The sequence below is a fragment of the Tinamus guttatus genome, unplaced genomic scaffold (genome assembly GCF_059628265.1).
Source record: "Tinamus guttatus ecotype Peru unplaced genomic scaffold, ASM5962826v1 Tinamus_guttatus_pri_ptg000402l, whole genome shotgun sequence".
Taxonomy (NCBI): domain Eukaryota; kingdom Metazoa; phylum Chordata; class Aves; order Tinamiformes; family Tinamidae; genus Tinamus; species Tinamus guttatus.
The window spans coordinates 1,526,728-1,546,346 of NW_028288936.1; positions in this window are offsets into that span (position 1 = coordinate 1,526,728).

A 19,619-nucleotide genomic window follows, 5' to 3' on the forward strand; every position below is an offset into this window, starting at 1 on the left:
TCATGGGTTGATCTATGATAACAAGGTTGAAAAGGACTTTGAGGGATCCTCCAGTCCAATCTCCTGCTCAAAGTAGGATCAGCTTCATGACTGGGGATCATGGGGGTTCAGACCAGGTTGCTCAGGAATTTATACAGTTGTGTCTTGAAAACTTCCAAAGATGGAGATCATCTAACTTCTCTGAGCAACCTGTTTCACTGTCTGTCTGTCGCCAGGGCGAAAAAGGCCTTGCATATACCCAGTCTGAAGTTCTTTTGTTTTATGCCCAGTGCCTCTCAGTCTTCTGACATGTTCTCGCTCCGTCTACTCAATCCCTCCCTGTAGGAACTGCGGATTGCTGTTAGGCTCCCACAGAGCTCTCCCTTCTCCGGGCTAGACCAGCCCTGCTCCCTCAGCCTCTCCTCACAGAGCAAGTGCTTCAGCCCCTGACCATCCTGGTGGCCCTGGTGGCCAGACCACCGAGGTACTGCAATTTTACTGGCCTCCATGTAAAGCACAATCCACTAACTATGACCTTCTGAGTCTGACCATCTAAACATCTTTTTACCCATGCAGCTGTCCACCCAGCCAGACTATAATCTAGCTGGACACAAGAATATTCTGTAAACAGTGTAAAATGTTTGCCGAAGTTGAGGTAGATAGCGCTGCTCTCCCCTCATCTACAAACCACTCACTTTATCATAGAAGGCAGTAAGATTGAGCAGACATGATTTAGCAGACTACTCCTGATCACTTGCTTCTTCATGTGTCCAGAAATATGTCAAGATGATTCACATCATGATTTTTCCAGGAACCAGAATGAGCTTGTATTTCCCAAGGCTGTCCTTTGCTGTAGAGCTGTAGACACACCATGAGTGTAGTTGTCAGCACAGCTTCCTAAACCTGTTTGCAAACAGCAGGTGCTTTACCTGTATCCATGTATGCAGTGCTTGACTGTGAGTTTCTCAGGCATTTATCTCTGGGAGACCCTACCCTATTCTGACAGTCTTTCTTTTCTTTCCTCCTGTGAACCAGTAAAAAAAAAAAAAAGAATTCTGCTCACATGAGAATAGCTTGAAAAGAATGAAAGTACATTTTCTCATGTGAACTTCTTGCAAAGAAACACGTCAGTAGTTTTGCTTTGTTTTCCATTGGAATGGGCTGAGGAGAGATATTTTGCAGGAGTCATAAGACAATCATGGTTTTTTTTCTAATTTTCTGGAGATCACAGAACATAGGTGATGTCTGTAATCAGGCCAACCAGAGGCAAAACAGAGCCTTCCCTTCACTATATGTCAAATTTACTTCTCTGTGGTGAAACAGCAGCTACGTGCATACAAGCAAATTTTAAGAATATTCACTTTAAAGATACGGGTAATAAATACCATTAGCATTCTCATGGAGCCCCAGTAAAACTTTATTATCTCTTAAATTTATTTCTTTTTTCTTTAAAAAAGTTATGAGAAAAGCAATCCTTTTTTAGATCATTATGAAAGTTCAAAAAGCATTTTTGAAAATACACCTTAAAAAAAGAGAAGAGTCTTGCATATGAAACATGGTACACTTCTACCTGCTTTTCAGAATAAATAACTTACTGTAATCAAAGTTAAGTTGTTGGTCTTAATGATCAACAGGCTTCAAAAATATCCTTATGAATCTTGTAAGCGCATCTTGTGGGCTGCACACAAACACGTAAAGGATACACTAAATATAGATTTTTTGCCAAAATATATTAGTGTTCTTTAAAATCTCTGGCATACTGAAAGGCACGTACAAAGAGTGTTAGTAATTACCATAGCTATATATATGTATAATTAATTTATATATTTATATACAGCTTATTTACGTAAGAGACATGAAAAAAATATATTTCTTGCTATCCAAATAGCCCCCCAAAGTATTTCATTTTCCAGAAGAATGCTTGGATAACTACTCTGTTTTTTTTCACATTGAATGATCTATGATGTGATCCAGGTTATTTGAAGATGGGTACACTCATCACAAATAAGATAGATTCTGGCCCCGCAAATTGTTAGGTTCAGAAATAAAATCATTCACAATGAGAGCAATAGAGAAAGTGAGTACAATGGGATTTCCAAGCAAAGATGGAAGTCAACTGTCTTAAATTCAGCAATCTAAAAGTTGTGACTACACTGAATAATTTTGAGATTCCCTCTATAGCTAATGGAGAGACACGTTTTGAGGGTGCCAATGTATTTCAGGTGTTGTTAATCCCATCTGGTTCCTACTACTGGTAATGGGGAGCAGAAATGCACAGCTTAATTAACTTGCCTGGCTTTTAAGAGGGGAAATTCAGGCCACATGAAATGTGCAAGGTTATTGCAGGATCTCCAGGATGACAGTGAAGTAGCCAGGCAGAGGAGGGACAGCTTTCTCAGCCAAAATGCTGTAGATGGCACCACTCTTACACAGTAGCACAAAGATGCTGTGTCTTGGTAAACTTCTCAGTTGGCAGAAAGCAAGACATTCTTATGCTGTAGGACCTGGCAGGAAAAACACAAGAAAGATCAAATAAATCTTGGATGGACTGATTGTGTGAGTGGCCAGTGACAATGCGGCACTGATCATCCTGCTGAGGTCAGGGTCATATCCAACTATACTCGGAGAGTCAGAGAGCTGCAAACCAATCCTAATACCTTTGGGTTCCAGGATAAGTGGATGTATTTTCTATCTGTCTTAAAAGGAAATGCCAGATGCAGAATAGGTCCCCATTGTTGAGATGAATAACTTGCTGCAGAGGGAAAGCACTGTGGAATAGATGTGCTGACCACCAAAACCAAATCAGTCACATATTTTACATAAATTTTGGATAAACATCAACCAAAAAGCCTAATTTATATAGCTATATAAGTATAGGACCAAGCAAAACCCTAATTATTTAATAGAAAAATGGATCACAGAATTAGTGCTCTGCTGTAATGATGGTACTGCTAAAATATATTAATGAAGGAATTTTAATGTCAGAAGAGCTAATTTTAGTGATGTTTATTAAAAACTACCCTTTTTTTTCTGATACTACCCTAAGCTCTGCCTGCATGAAGTCTGATTTAATTAAAGTATTTTTGTTGACAATATCTTCATGTTTCACAGCCAGGAACTCTATTTATAGAATAAACCCTAATAAGGAAAAGAAGAAATAAAATGCTCTCCTATTAGTACTGAACATGGTTTATTGCATCTGAATTTTCTTTGCCCTAGTAACATGACAGTTATCTTACATTAAAAAAATGGTCACTGTCATTTCGATACAATTGATTTTCAGCTAAAAGCAAGTAAATATTCTTGTTTAGGCATGATATTAATTATTGCTGTCACTTATTTTACATTGCTGCAACTTCATGTAGCCCACATTGTAAATTTGATGCTGCACTGTTAGACACTTTGCAAACACTGAGTTTACAACCCAAGGAAGCCTCCCATTTTCAAGACTAGTGAAAGACTTCAGATACATATCCTTTTGTGGCAAAGGGAATAGTTATACCAGTACCAGAACAATGATGTCTCAGGTACACACTCTCCATGGACTTTCATAGTACTCTGAAAGTAAATGAAAGCGTTCATCCTTATGAAAGAAAGGCCCAGGGAATCCAGATTTTTGACAATGATACCATTAAGGTACCCTAAAAGATATGTCGTAGCAAAGGAAAGACTCTGTCCTAGTCTGTAGGTAAGGAAGACGAGCTGAACCCTTTTAATGTGTCAAGTGTTTGACCACATTGCTGGAAGCTTAGACAAGACTTGAGGAAGAATAAACCCAACTGTGCTGACCTAAGCCAGCTGCAGATCTCAAGGAGAAACCTATACTAAAGAAATGCATCTCTCTATATAACCATGGTTTATCAGAAGTCAAAAGTCACTTTAGTCTCCAGGAAGAAGAACTTGAATCTCCAAACAATCAGAAAGTTATCTCCTGGCAGCCCCTTTGAATCGAACCCTTCAAGGATTGCAGGCCCAGCAGTGTAATTGGGTGGCTGGCTTCTCTAGCAGTCAACTGGTGCCAGGTACCTGAATACAGGTCAGAGTCCTAAATAGCATTTTATGTCTGAGCCAAATGTTCTTACACTCGTGAAATAAAGTCAGCAAAGCTCTGCAATATTAAAAAAGATTAAACTAGTGCAGGTCTGCAAACAGTTAGAGATATAGTCCATCTGCTTTTGTGGTGTAATACAAATATCTTGCAGACCTTTTCAGTGATTTTAGATCATGAAAGTTAAGAGTAAATACTTTCAGTAGCTTACATGTTATTATTACTTTTGACTGTTCTCAAGGATATCAGTCAAGGACTAGGTTTTTACTAGAACATTTCCTTCCTGCCATCCCTCTCCATTCTGTAGAAATTGTTTCCACTAACATCGGAATACTGGCAGCTTACTGAAAATGGTATAGAGATAATCCATATTAAAAAAGCAAATAAATCTCCAATATTGCAAAGGCATAGAGAAATAAGGGTAAATATATATAAACAAGCAGCAGATATACAATTAAATCTTATAAAGAAATATGTGTTTTCACATGTTAAGGCTCTACTGAGGTAAGTTTCAGTGCAATTAATTGTATTTTAATTGCTCAGGCTAGAAAATGCCTTCTCATATTCATTGTCTGTTTAACATTTTAAGCTCATTGCATTATAGAATCAAAGAATAACCACAGAAGCATCACTAGAAACAAAGCAAAATTTAGCTAATTAAGGCGCTTAGGACTCATGGCTAAAAGAAACGTGCTATTATTTTAAGTTCCACCTTTAAAGTAAAAGCGCAGAAATTCTTCTAGACCTACACTGAAAGTATAGAGTAATTCTCCAATCTCTGAACCTCTTCATGTGTTCATGGGCTTAATATCTTAATAATTTAATATTGAACTGTGTTCAACAGGAGGAGGAACACAAACTCATATTACGTACTTTGGAGCAACTCTCTGAAAATATCATTCCTGTCACTTTAGCTTGGTTTGGGGGATCGTAGGAACAAGGTTGGCTTCAACACGCAAGAGATAAATCTCTCCTTGAAAATCATCTTTGCACAGACTTGTAGCATGCACAAAGTTTTGTTGCAATGTAGAAAAAAAAAACCCTTTTTCACACAGAAAGAATGTAGGAAACACTGTTAGAAACTGAACCCTCAAATTTTGTCTTGTAAAATGTCTTGTACAAACACCTAACTGTCTGTGATTCTAAGAGTTACGAATTGATTTTTAAAGAAAGAATATTTAATTTATGTAAATTACCAGGAAACTCAGAAAACTTAATTTAAATAGAAGATCAAAGAATAACTCTCTTTTCTTTTGAAATTGCTCTTCAATTTAAACAGCAACAAGGGCTGGAACATTGTTTTCATGTTCAAACATGTATAGTGCCTCAGCATCATGCCCCATAAGGCTTTCATGGATTGCTGGCCTGGCCATCACCAGGCCATGCCAGAATTACCAGTAATTCTGTCACATCAGCTAGTCTGAATTTTCCTTTGGAAATATCAGAGCTGCCTAGGATTTTGGAGGCCAGGCAAAAGAATTACTTAGCTATGTGGTTCATTTTTTCATATATATTATTGCCACCCATTATGTTTGCAGCAAATGTTGCATGATGGGGAGGTTCTATTTTCTCTTCATGACTGTTTGCTGCTCATGTTTTTGCCCATGATTGTTATGGCATTCTTTTTCTTGTGTCTACCAAAAGCTTACAACCTGCAAGGGGCATACCAGGCCCAGAAAAAAATAATTAAACCATAGTGGAAGTAGTCAGCAAGGAACACAAGTTATATTTTGACATCTGCTCAATTCCTGCTGCCAGTACAATGACAGAGGAAGGATCTTGATGATAATCTAAATTAAAAATGATCATTCTCATAAAAAATATACTAAAACCAGTGAGATATGAGGGAACAAAGGAAAATGGGAATTTCATGTTCCCAGACAGTTTAGCGAATACAAGACATATTGAGAAATATTAATACTGTATAACAATTTAGTTTTGCTTAATATGTTTCTATTAGTTCGACTTTTGAAAGAAGTGACCCTGAAGCTACCTCTTTTTTTTCATCTCTTAGTCAAAATTCTGCACAGATAATTTGGGATGAAAAAGTTATCTACAATAATTCCTGATATACATTGAGTCACTGCTTTCCAAAATAGAATTTTGCATCCTGATATTAGAGATAACTTGCCTGTCTTGTTCCTAAATATATGATTTCCTTGTTTCTAAATATATTACTTGGCATTTCTCTGTGCAAAGCACCAAATGGTACTATTCTATAATCCATATGCTCCTTACTTCACCAGCATAGTTCAGTCTAGAGGCTTGTTTAAATGAATTTTTTTCAACCAGGAAGTTTATTTTATGAAAATTATGTGACTTGTTCTTTCTGATTGTAGCCTCAGCATTATTTTTTCCCTTAGTCTTTGTATGTCTTTAAAATTATATCTGTGCTTGCCTCAGTCCCCTATTTTTAATTAGAAGTTTAATCAGATGTTTGACTTGATGTTCTTTTAAGACTCCCCTTTTGTGAACGGCAGAAAATTAGGAAGTAAAAGAAATCAATTATTTCCTTTGAAAATTAAATCTCGGAGGACTGATTTCTATATTGCACAATTTTTTCTTTACCAACACAGATTCCAGAAAAGAAAAAGCTAGAAAGCTGCCCATCTAGAAATCTTTCTACTGACCACTGATGACAATTCTAAGAAATTCTCCTTTAATATTTCATATTCCAGATGTTTTATTTCCCTTTTCATATTAATAGGCTCTGGTAAATTCCTTTTAAAAGCTTTAAATCCTAATTTTTATGAAAGAAAATTAGTTGCTTTCATGATATAAATTTTCATTTATAATGTCTACAGAGGATCTTACAAATTGATGGAATATGCTTATGAAATAATAGTCGGGCATGGACTCATATGTTTAGTCCGGTAAAGTATGCTTTATTAATTGGAATATGCTTCTATAACAGTTACTACAGGTGGCCACATAAAAAAAAAAGACCAGGAAATTGGTTGTTTTACAAGATCACCTTTAAAATTTTTCCAGCTGATAATTAAGGATCTTTTGGGGATTAATTTTAATTAATTAAGACACTATGGAAATACTTTTCCTTCTTTTCCCTAACATTCCTACCTGTATATAAGCAAGGATAAAACCCATTCTCTGTTTTGAAATTCCTCTTCCTGACAGTTCTCTAATTAGCAGAAAATAATTAAAAAGAGAAAATTATAAGTCTATGCCATTATGAAAGTATGTGCTTTTGTTGGTTCTTTAACTGTTTATTTTTTAACAATTTTTTGAAAACATGGAAAAGTTCAGGATAGTTCTATAAATAACAGTTAAAATATTGATAATTAGTTATTGACACTTTAGAAATCCATTGCTTTGTGTATGAAATTTTGCGGAAACGTGATTAATAGCAACAAATTTAATGGAAATATTTTTTAAAAATATATTAATTTATATTAAAAAGATTTATTTTCAGTCAGTAATAAACTGTGACTCTAGCCAATAATATTCATCAAGCATGTCATATACTGGAAATATCCGTATGAATTTTTAACACATAACTACCCAAGCTAGTTCACATCTACACCAGTCCAGAATTAGAAATGCCAGAGGAAATATCTGAACTACATAGATTTACTTCCTCAAAATAGTAAATAAATTTTCTGGGGATCATTCTCTGACCCTGATGCCATCTGGCAAGGCATGAGTTGCAGTCATATAGCTAAACTGTCTTGCATCCGAAAATATTCCAATGATTATTTGGGGGAAAAAAATATTTCTGGTTTGTGTTAACCTCTGAACTGTGCTCTGGCATTTTCTAAGAGGTGGATAGCTGTTAAAAACCATGCCAGGAAGCACATTAGCAGTTTAAAGACGCTAAAATACACCTGTTTGTGCTTGGGGAGATAGTGTGACTGTGCATTATTTACTACTGTAGATGTGGCCAGTGATTCAGGAGTTTGCTAGTTTAGCAATATTGGAAGTATCCTGCACCATGCAGTATAGGGATGAACCCATTCTGTCACTTTTAATTATATAAATGAGTAAGATCCTTGAACAGCAGTAGTAACCTGGCAGAGATCTTTATGAAGTTTTTTATTTCATGCAGAGTTGTGGCCCTTCTGTTTTAAATGACAGCAAATTTTCTGTTGACTTGCCCTTGTAAAGCCTTGTTGACTTCTTCTTGGTGTAGATCAAGATGTAAGACAGCGTTGCATTTCCTGAGGTTTGACAGTTTTGGTTTTATACAAGAATTATAATGATTTCATACAGCTAGAGCTGTAGTACTGAAAATACAAATTTAGGATTTTTCATCACTTTTTTCCTCCTCTAGCAGTTTTGAGACCAAGACAACTAAGATTTATTGCCTCCTACAGCTATTACAGAAAACAGAGTCAGGCAAGCATATTTCACATGGTAAAATCAGCAGTAGACTGTCTGGCAGGTGGACTATTTATTCCCAAATTAGTATTTTTTTTTTCAGAGAAGATTCAGATTTATGCAGGATGAAATATATTTGTAGGTTTTTTTTTTTTTCTTTCAGACTTTGATTGCTATTAGCTGTATTTCAATTGCTGTTAGTTGTGGGTAGCTTGCAGAATTTTATCCCTCAGATTCATTGTCTTTTACAGTTTTGTGATTTGGATTTTTGGAATATTTGAGCTTTATTGCAGTTGCGTTGATATGTTCCAACTGACAAGGCATAATACAGCCTAAAAATTGTCAAATTATTGCTAAGCTGCCTTACATGAGGTACAAGATGATAGGGATCATAGTTCTTGATTTTGCATTTTTATCACTTCCCTGACTGCATATGAGACCCAGATGTGCAACACAGAATATGTTAGAATAAATCAAAAAGGCATCACAATGTTCATGCAATTTCAATCTCTTCTGAAACTCCAGTTGATATCCCTCCAGTGTATGTGCTCAGTATTTGGGCTTGCTGTGGTATTGCCAGAATTTTTAGAGATGTGCTGCATGCAGGGACTGCCACACAGGCCTGGTACTTTCACAAGTTGTACCAACAACACTTCAGATGCTGTGAGACCTAACAGTGCAGGGAAAGAAAAATTCTGTAACTGAACAGCTGTGTTGCGGCTTAGTAAGCACTTAACATATTTTTCTTCATGAGAACAGTGCTTAGTATCTAAGTAGAGCTCTCCATCTTCAAAGAACTAAGCAAATGTTGACTAATTGATGCATACAGCATCCTGCGATGCAGGTAAGATGCATTATATCAACAGTTTTCCGAATTCAAAGGCTATAGCTGATTTGCCTAAACCAAACAGTACGTCAGTATACACAAGTATAACTCAAGAGTAAGGGGAGATCGCTAGTGCACCCTGATTATTAGCTCACTGTCAACAGAATAGTTGTATCATCTCTCTCTTGTTCTCTCTCTGCTTTGTTTTTGTCTTTTTAAAGGTTTTAAAACAAGTCTTTTTGTTAAATGCTAATTTAACACATATTTATATCAAAAGTTAACCATAAGGTGCAATTATGAAATGTAAAGAAAACTAAAAATAGTCACATAAAAATTAAGAACAAAACCTTTTCTAAAAAAAATGTATGCAAGGTGATTGAAAGTACTAAGGGGAAGTTATAGGATTATAATTATATTTTCCCCCTCTGGGCTTCCACAAATCTCAGATTCAGGTTGTTCAGGAAGATAGAAATTAGCTCAGCAGGAAGTAGCTTAAAACTGTGCAGAGCCCTCCACACCATTGCTGCATGTATAGTCCTTGCTTAATAACATGTTAACATGTGCATCCTATTCAGTGGCCCATGACAAAGACAAGAACTGCCCCTCCTTTTTTTTCCCTTTTTTTTCCAGAAAGATTGACCTTTATGAAATTTCAAAAAGGGAAAAAAATGATTATTTCCCACAGAGGAATTGTGGGATGTGGGATTTTTTTTTAATGTACCAACTTGCTATTCATTGCACTTGCAAATATTTTGTCATTATACATTAGTTTTGAAACACTGTTTTGTTAGGAAAAAGTAGATAGGCCTGCTTGAATTAGTGTCCTCTTGCCCGTACCTGCAAACCTATCACCAGCTCTGCATTTTGCGCTGCAGAAGGGGAACTGTTCCCATCACTTTTAGGATCAAAATGTACATGGCTATCACTGAAAAAGAAGAATGCAGTTTCTGACAGTAACAAAGCACAAACATAATTCTTTTTCAATTTTTTTATTAGATAATGCCTGCTACTGTTAAGATACTATTTGTAAAACAAATGTGTCAGGACATATGGCGTTAAGTGGCTTTTGGCAAACCTATAGAACAGGACATATGGCATATTATAACCTTGGAAGAAGAAATGTCTCCTTGCTTCCTGTAAAACGATATAATATACTGATCTCTGAATCTTTTTCTTGTCATAAACTTGAAAAATTAACTTTGCTTACCTAGTGAAAATATAAGATGTTTCATAATTATTTTTCTATCCAATTGTGACTGGTAACTATGTCTAACTGGCACACCGCGCCTAACTTATGGACATGAATATAAGCAGCCAGCTTGTCACTCACTATTATTTTTTTCTGTTATAAAGATGGTGTGATATAAGAAGATACAAGAAGATTTCTGATATAAAGAGCTGATGAAGCATCTCACATCACCTCAATTAAACATCACAAAGATGTTACATATAACAAGGCACACTTGTATGTGTCTAAGAGCACAGAAATGCCATTAATATCAAAATAGTGAGCACAGTAATTTAAGAAAGAAAATCATGTCTGTCTCTTACAGCTGTGTTTAAATATTACGCAAAAAAATCATTTCTGACTTTTCTTCTATTTTCAGTGATAATCATATATAAAATACTGGACATCTTCTTGCATATGTTTCTGTATTGAAACCATCCCATATGACTTCATTGATCAAGATTACAGTTTTAGCAGTGGTGAACTGTGAGCAGATACACTGCATTACCATGATGTTTTTATGCTATACAGTCTTAATACAAATTCCATAGTAAATTAGTTTATAAAACTGTAAATAAATCTCTTTCCCTAAAATTTTTTCTCCCAAGCAGACATCTTTTCCAAGGCAAGTTTATTAATTAGGTATGTATTCATACAAAGAAAGAAAGCGTATTTAATGACAGTTTCAAGACATGTATAGTACAGTGTTAATTTTATGATGGAACATCCATTTTTCATTACTAACAAAGCTCTAATAAAACCTAAAACTGTGCCTAAAACCAAAATGAATTAGGGGTTTTGGTTTTCTCGGCTTTAAAGAGATTTTCTGATGGACAAGGGTTTAAAATTCAGTATCTTGCAATTTACAGACCTTTTTAAAAATTAGAAAGCAGACTGTTTAACTCCTTAGAATAATTGCATAATCTTTATCAGAACGGAAGTGTTTTTGCAGTCCAGAATGACTATTACCATGGTTAACACTGACAATTTGGAGGTAACGGTATCTATCTCAGTTTGGAGATAACTGTCTCTATCTCAGTTTTGTAATCAAAATCATTCCTGATTTATCTCTCTGTGGAATTACAGCTGAAATGAATTTAATTCTAAGAGTTTTGACTGTGATTCAGCTCACTATCCTGAATAGAATTTCTTTCCTAGATGTAGCAATTCAAAATATTATAATGAAGGCTACTGACCTGACTTGGAGTCTTCAGGGTTTTCTGCAGCCCACATGCCTTTGTGACATCTGTTGATGGACAAAAAAGCCCACTGATACCCCTGGACTAATAATTATTTTGGAAATTTCAGCTGCCTCCATGGGGAATCATCTAAGTCAAGCTACCCAAAATTAAGCATATAAAATAAGCCACTTGCTTCTATTTCTTTTTCAGTCAGTATATAGAAAGGTGAACCACAAGAAGAAAATTCATTCCAGTCTAAGAGTTTTGTCTAAGATGATAGACACAAAAGTCAAACTTGCAGTATTTTAAAACTCACATCATTCGCACATCTTCTGAATGCATAGAGCTAGGTCAGATCTATATCTTAAAGTAGTTCACATTACAGGATGATACTAGCTTCGAAGGCTGTGTCTTTCCTTGGCTTTTCTTTGGCTTTTGCTTTTATAGAGCAAATCTGAACCCATGACCACAGAAACATCATGAATCCTCCATGTACCATAATGGGATCTCAGTTTAGGACTGTGCCATGGTGTTTACAAGCTGCTGAGAAAATGCTGGACACCCTCAGACTCTGCTGATGCTAACGAGGGCCAAGAATCACCATTATGTTTCATATAGGAACTGTATACACTTGGTAGATGAAAGCAACATTTCTTGCCAGAGACCTTACCTGACAAATATGATGTGCAGTTCCATGGACAACGTGTTGACAGTCTCCACTTCATTAGGGATTTTGTCTTCAGATTTACCAGAGATAAAATTTCACTGTAGGCATCTAAGTGACCAAATTCATGTGCCTATAATCTAAAAGATAGCAGCAATAAGCCATCATATTGTTCCTATGTGCGAAATTTAATGGCAAGTTCAAGCTGTAGAACATGGAAAGATATCTTGGTGATGAACATCTGATAAACAGATTTAATAAAAATTAAAATGAAACAATACTAATTCAAATTTATTTTCATTACATTAATGTAATCTTCAATTATTCATTAAATATAATTAAAAAATAAACTATGCTCTTCAAATGCCAATTGTACCTTGTTACACTGATGATTTTATAATTGCAAATGAAAATGATTATAACAGGAAGGAAATTGTTTGCATAAAGGTGTTAAAATTGATTTCTGGTAGAGGAGCACACCAAATACATTTTAATAAAGCAGTCAGAATGGGATTGGACACAAGATCTTTAACAGGCACGTTTAAAGAATAGCTTCCATCATCCAAAAATAAACCCCTTGTGTTGATTTTAATTATGAACTGACATCATTAAAAATAAATGACCTTATGGGCTCTTGATTCACATCACGCATACTTTATACAAAATTTCATATTACTGTTAATGCACTGCAAATAATTACCTTATTCAACTGCTCAGAGGTTAAACAGAGTTTTTTTAATGCTTCATAAAGAAAAATAAATACCATCATGTGGAACTAAGTTCTTATCGGAGAAATGATGTTCTGCTTTCTCTTCCCAGTTCTCCCTATGAGCTCATGTCTTTTTAATGGGAATTATTTGCAGACCTTATATGGAGCAGAAATTTAAATAAATAACATTTCTGTATTAAACTGATTCTCATTATCCTTCCTGTTGCGTGTCTGCCTATCTGCTTACCAAACCTGTCTGTCGACTTCCCTACCCACTAGTATCCATCAACCATCAGGGTCTAGTTTCATGTACACATACAGTCGACATTCCTGAGTGTGGCTAGTGGCTAAAAAAAGCACATAATGCAATATTGGAAGAGTAAGGTGCAAAAAAACAGCTCCATTGCATCTTTGAACTGGCCTCATCCTGAGCATGTTGGCATCCCACTGGTCCCTGGCAGGATGCTTTAGCCATGCTGTTGCGTGGTAGGGAGCTGAGGTTGCAGCACTTAGCACACGGGAAACAATCCTGCCCCAGTCCTGCAGCCGTGGGGTCGGGTTGGTCACAGGATGTCACTTTTACTGTCACTGCCAGGGCAGCTCTGCACCCTCCCATGTTCCCTGCTCACTCTCACTTATGTCCCAGCAAGTGGAATAGCTGCTTCACATCCACCAAGCAAAGAAGTGCTGACTTGTTTGCTCTGCTTATGTGTATTTTGTTCCTCATGCACCCAGCATTGCATAAACAGTCTATGGTAATCCTGTAATTACATGCAGGTGAACGTTAATTGATACAGTAAATTATTTATAATGGCTTCAATGTCCCTGGCATTAGCAGGGGTGACATCTACTAATACACACAGGACCACTGTATCTGCGACCTGGTTTGTCAAATTATAGTAAAGACTTATGCACAAAATTTGCTTCTGTGGCTAAGACTGTGAAAGGGCAGTAAAGCTGAGCGGACAGGGAACTTATAAATTAAGTGAATTTGGATGCAGTGAGATAGCTCATGTAGCTTTAAGTTGACACCAGCTAAAATCATAATTTTTATGACACTTTTCAGTAACGCATTCAAAATATAAAAATATATAAAATATATAAAATTTCAAATAGAAAAAAATATAAATAATGCTTTATAAAATAAGATAATCCATTAGCATGAAAAGACTTGTTTCTGTTTTGAAATAAAAAGAGCACCCAAGTGATTTATGCTTCCTGTTTGCCCTCTGCCTTTTCCTGCATTCATCCCACATTAACTCACTTAAAAGCCCAGAATAGGGTGTGACTATGGTTCTTGACTCTACCTGGTGTGAATGTCATTGTTTTTAAAACATATTTATAGCTATTCGAATCAGAGTTTTGTGAAAATTACATTTATTACTTCCTTAACTTACCTTACTTTATCAGAGAAATAACTTTTACCACCTGATAAAATGTTTGACATTTTGAAAGGTAAGAGCTATGTTCTGTCATAAATAACATCTCTAGGTTAAGACAATGCTATTCAAATCAAAACAAAGCAAAGCAAAGGGGTTGAACAAAAAAAAAATAGCCCCAATTCAAGGGCAAAATAAAAAACAGTTGACTAGAAAAAGCTTTTCACATCTTGTGTTAGCAATAGGGTCTTCAGGGGAAGATTTGTCTGCGCCAGTGGGGATCAAATCACCTGTCAGATTTCTGAAGGGATACATCAATCATATTTGACACATTGCTGATTGCTCCATTAAATCACCACTGTGGTCCCGATTTGTCTCATCAGGTCAGATGAAAAATTTTTGAGGTTGCTTGAGACAGTAAGCTCTTTTTCAAATTTCCTGATTGAAGACTCTTCAAATAAATATGCACTTTGCATTGAACTAGTTTAATGGACTATAAAGCTCTATCCTAACAACATGATATCTTAGAATACACAGGGCTGTCCTGTTAAGCATATTGCATGAGCATGGGCACCTCTACTTTTCTCTGTTTCTTCTTCTTCTTTTTCTTTCTTTCTTTCTTTTTTTTTTTCCCTTCTTTCCCTCTTCCTCCTATTCCCCACGCCCTCTCCGTCTCCCTTTCATTCTATTTTTCTTTTCACTCTCTTTTTTTTCCCCAGAGTATTTGAAAAATTAAAGTTCTATTCCAGAAATTTTCTGCTAACATTTAGGTCACAAAAAAAGAAAGGAAGAAAAAAATCAAACAGCTCTGGAGAGCTATAAAGCCATTAGAATGCAGCAGTTTCCCTCAGACAAAGTAGTTCTGAGGGGTGTATCATATGACTTCATTATGTTCCTGGATTTTCTATTAGTATTTTGTATGAGCACCCAGAGCTTTGGATATATGAATATTTAAGCAATCTAAAGAAATGAATATATTAAATTATCACTACTTTAAATATTTTTTCTCCCTTGCTTTGCATATTGGTATATCATAATCTCAAATCCATATTTGAGCAAGCCAAATAATTGATACTTGATGTGACACAAGGAAGGTGCTTTACGCATGACTTTGGCACCCTTCAAAGCAAAGCTGTAACTCAGCAACTTCCTTACCTGGAGTTTTCTGGAAGTAAACCTGCTACTGATATTTTGGCATTGCTGCTTCCCTGATACATCTTCTTACCAACTTTACTTGAGCATGCTTGGAAAAGATCACATTCTCCAGATGGGTCCTACAGCTTTGTATCCCATCTGCTGAAACCATCACATTTACTCACTTTGATTAGAACCTCAGTTTTTGCAACAGCTTAGCAGACTGATCCACTGTTGATCCCATGGCAAAATTCAGAAGTGTTTGGGAAAGATCAGTACTAAAGTTTCACTCAACTTGAAAAAACATAGGAAATATAGAGAACTGTGGCTGAATCTTAAAGACTGAGATATCATTGAGGAAAGAAAAGAATACATGTCCACATATGTGCTAAACATAAGTGAAAGTATTATATTGGACTCTAATATAATAATCCCTAAATTTACAGAATGTTAATAAATGCTTAACAGCTTTTGTGCCAACACTACAATTTTAACTAGTATTACCTTTCTTTCCTGCATACGTTACACGTATGTTTATAAGACACTATCTCTTTATGAAACTGACTGAGCACTATTAAAATCTTCATACTGGATTTTTAGATTGAAAAGCCTTGAGGTTTTACTCAATATAATGCTTTTGAAACTCCCCAAAAGATAGAACTCTGACCTTTGCTTCATCAAAGAGCTAGCCTGAGGGGAGGAAAGAGAGTGAATTATATTTGGTGTTATGTCAACGTTTTTGCCTCCTTAAATAAGATACTACTTCACAGTGCTTGGTGCATTTTTCTTGTCATGAACTGCAAAATGAATGGTCAGTTCTTGTTCACAGTTTAGAATATGGATGCTGATCAGTAGTGCTTGCCTCAGGATCATCCCTACTCTCATCTTAAAAAGAGCATCTGGAGAATATAAAGTATAAACATAAGGAGAATATTTATGATTGCCTTGCCTTACTTTTGTTGAGAACACTGTAAAATTTAGGATATTGCTGGACATTAGGAGGAGGACAGGGAAAAAAAAAAGAAAAAAAGAAGCATATTTAGTGGATAGAGAGTTAAGACAGCAAGGTGCTTGCACCAGAGATATTGACTATATTATTTACAAAGCTTGGTACACATTTCAGCTTATTGTGGTATAGATATGTCACTCAGGAAAAGACATATGGTGCTACATTATCCTTGTAACATATGGATTCTTGGAACTATGTTCCAAGGATGTGTAGGTCTGTGCACATTAACTGCTTTATCTTGAGCTTTCACAGTTACAGGACGTGTTTGCATTTTAAATGATCTGATTTTCACCTGACGTTTGTTTGATATTCACTTTGATGTCAACATTTCTGCAATGTCATTTGAGATACACTCTCTCCAAGGAATTAAGCCATCGCTTTGGTGTTTTAAATGTTTAAATGGCATATGACATAAAACCTTGAAGAAACAGCAGCTATGTTTTAATTTGACTCTTCAACTGCAGCAGCTGCTGCTGGTGTACATCAGTACCAAAAAACTAGAGTAAAAAGTGTATGAAATCTAAATTGAACAAAAAGTATTCAGCTTGTAACTTAACCAAATAGAAAAGAAACTAGCCATGTCTTAATGTTTAGTTTTATAAAAATTATAAATTATAAAAGCATTTTTAACACATTCGATTGCAATTTCTTATGATATATAGAAATTTATACCTTTCATCTTCTAAGGGACAGTATTTTGTGACTTTTAAGGCTACATCACTTAGACACACAATATGACAATATCTGCACTGTGCCCACACTACAGTAATCTACACTACACTCCTTTTCCTTTTAAAGACATGCAATAAATTCGAAGCCTAAAATTGTGATACTGTCATTTAAGAAACTGATGTAGACTGAACTTGTTTGTCTAGTACACGATGTAGGGAAATCCTGGTTTCCTTTGAGCTTGGGGCTTATGCACCTACCTTTCTCCCTACATCCTCCATCAGCTCCTAGCCATTCCCTCTCTCCCATCTCCTGCAGCTCGGACTTCTATCAACTACCAGCACTGTCCTCTGCATTTTTACTTCCCCTCTAGGCAAAAAGCGCTTCACCTTATTCCTGGCATGAGTGCACTGATTTGCCATCTGGAAGGGAAAGAAAGGGTGAGCTCATGCTTCAGCTTCTCACTCAGGAATGTCACCACTTTAGTCTCATCTCCCTCTCATGGGAAAGGAGACTTATTTAGTTAGTTTTTAAATCTTACGTGTTTTAATGACAAATGATCTGATACTTTGTGAATAAAATGAAATAGAGATAACAGAGATGCATCATGATGTTTTGCCTATACATTTCCCTGTATTGGAAAATGAGTGCTGTGTTTGAGGGGAAGATAAAATTTGTTAGATATGCTATGGATAAATAAATAAATAAACAAAAAGGAAATCTCTGGTATATTTCTAAAGCTGATAGAAACATTATCTATTTGCATTTCTTGTTTTCATTTAACAGGAATACTGGAACTTGTAATGCTGGAAAATGCTTTTTTGAAAGCTTTCAATACAGATGGTCACACTCTGGAATCCTCCTAATCCTGGAGGTTTCTCCTGTAGCCAGATCTCTTCTTTGTCTCCAGGGCTTGGAGATCAGTCTTGACACAGAAAAACAGAGCTGTTAGCATCAACACCTGAAGAAACTTTTAATACTTAATAAGGACATGGTTCATTAATTGTTCTCCAGTTCAGGAAGGAACTGGAGTTTGGGTTGGATGCGTGCCTGAGAATTTAAACCACAGACGTGATAGATAGCTGCATTTTAAACAAGTTATAATCTACAAAATTTGTAAAAATCTAGTATGAAAACCAGGTTTGACGAGAAACCTGACCCACAGTGCCAGGAAGAATTGCCATTTTTTTTTTTCACTTCCTACCAGGCTGATGGGGCAATGCAGGTGTGTTGTTTGGATGGTAGTTCAGTAGGTAGCAATTCATCATTTCCTTTTTAGTTTTGTCCTAATTAACATGCATGCTCCTTACCAACAAAACTTTTTAAAAACTACATGTCTCTGTAAAATCTCTGCTTAAATGAACAGAGAAATCAAACCGACTCCCTCTAGGAAACTTTACTTAGTATTTCTCTGTTATTGTGCTCTTGGCTCTTCTAGTTCCTGCAGAGATGAAACAAAATGAAGCAATAAATAGGAGGCATCAGCAATCACTCCACTACTGACTCCAAATTGGTCCATTGTAAGTATCTTTATTTGTACTGGTCATGTCAGCATCAAGCTGTTTACCTCTCCTTCCCATCTCTACCTGTACTCTTCCCTGCACTCTTAATATTTGGCAACACCCAGGTAGCACGGCAGCCTTCAGCTTGCAGTTGTTTTCCTTTAACCTCAGGGTCTCTGTGGTTAACTTATGCTAGCAGAAGTTTAGTTGTAGTAGGTCCAGTCTATGTTTTCATAGAATCATAGACTCATTATAGTTGGAAAAGACCTTCAAGAACGAGTCCAACTGTTTTGTAGCACACCTAAAACTGAGTAAAGAACACAACTTTTATGCAAGACTACCTGCAAGTCATATACAAGACTTACTACCTGTAAGATTTCAAGCAGAGTTAGTCCTGGTGAAGCTGTGTTTGTGTGTAACAGCTAGATTTATTTATGAATGTGGGAGGAAAGCATTTCCCAAAATGCAATGAATACTTATCACATTTTTCTTCTATGTTATTATAAAAATGGTTTATTTGTTTCTAAGTTCTTTTTACTAAACAGATTAAAAACTGAATGTCCTTTTATATGTAAATCCCTACTTTTGTTTTTATTTTTGAAAAATGTTTCCTTCATCTTTAAGGATCAACATTTTTGTAATTTACACAGTTAAAGAAATAAATGGAAGTGCTTCCCTTTCATTCCAACAGCAGGTGCATTTAATTAGATGTTTTCCTTATTCTGTTCATGCAAACCACCAATCATCCCTAAAATTTCTGTACGTGACAGATCATTTTTGTGTCCTATTCTTTTTTTTTTCTTCCCAAAAGTAAACAGATTTTTCATTTTGTCTATATTCTGTTTTTCCAAATATTACATTTTGATGTGAAGCTTCCTCATTTTACTTTCATAAACCCTCCAAACACCCGCAGTTTCATTTTCCTTTATTTGTACTCCTCATGTTTTTGTTCCACA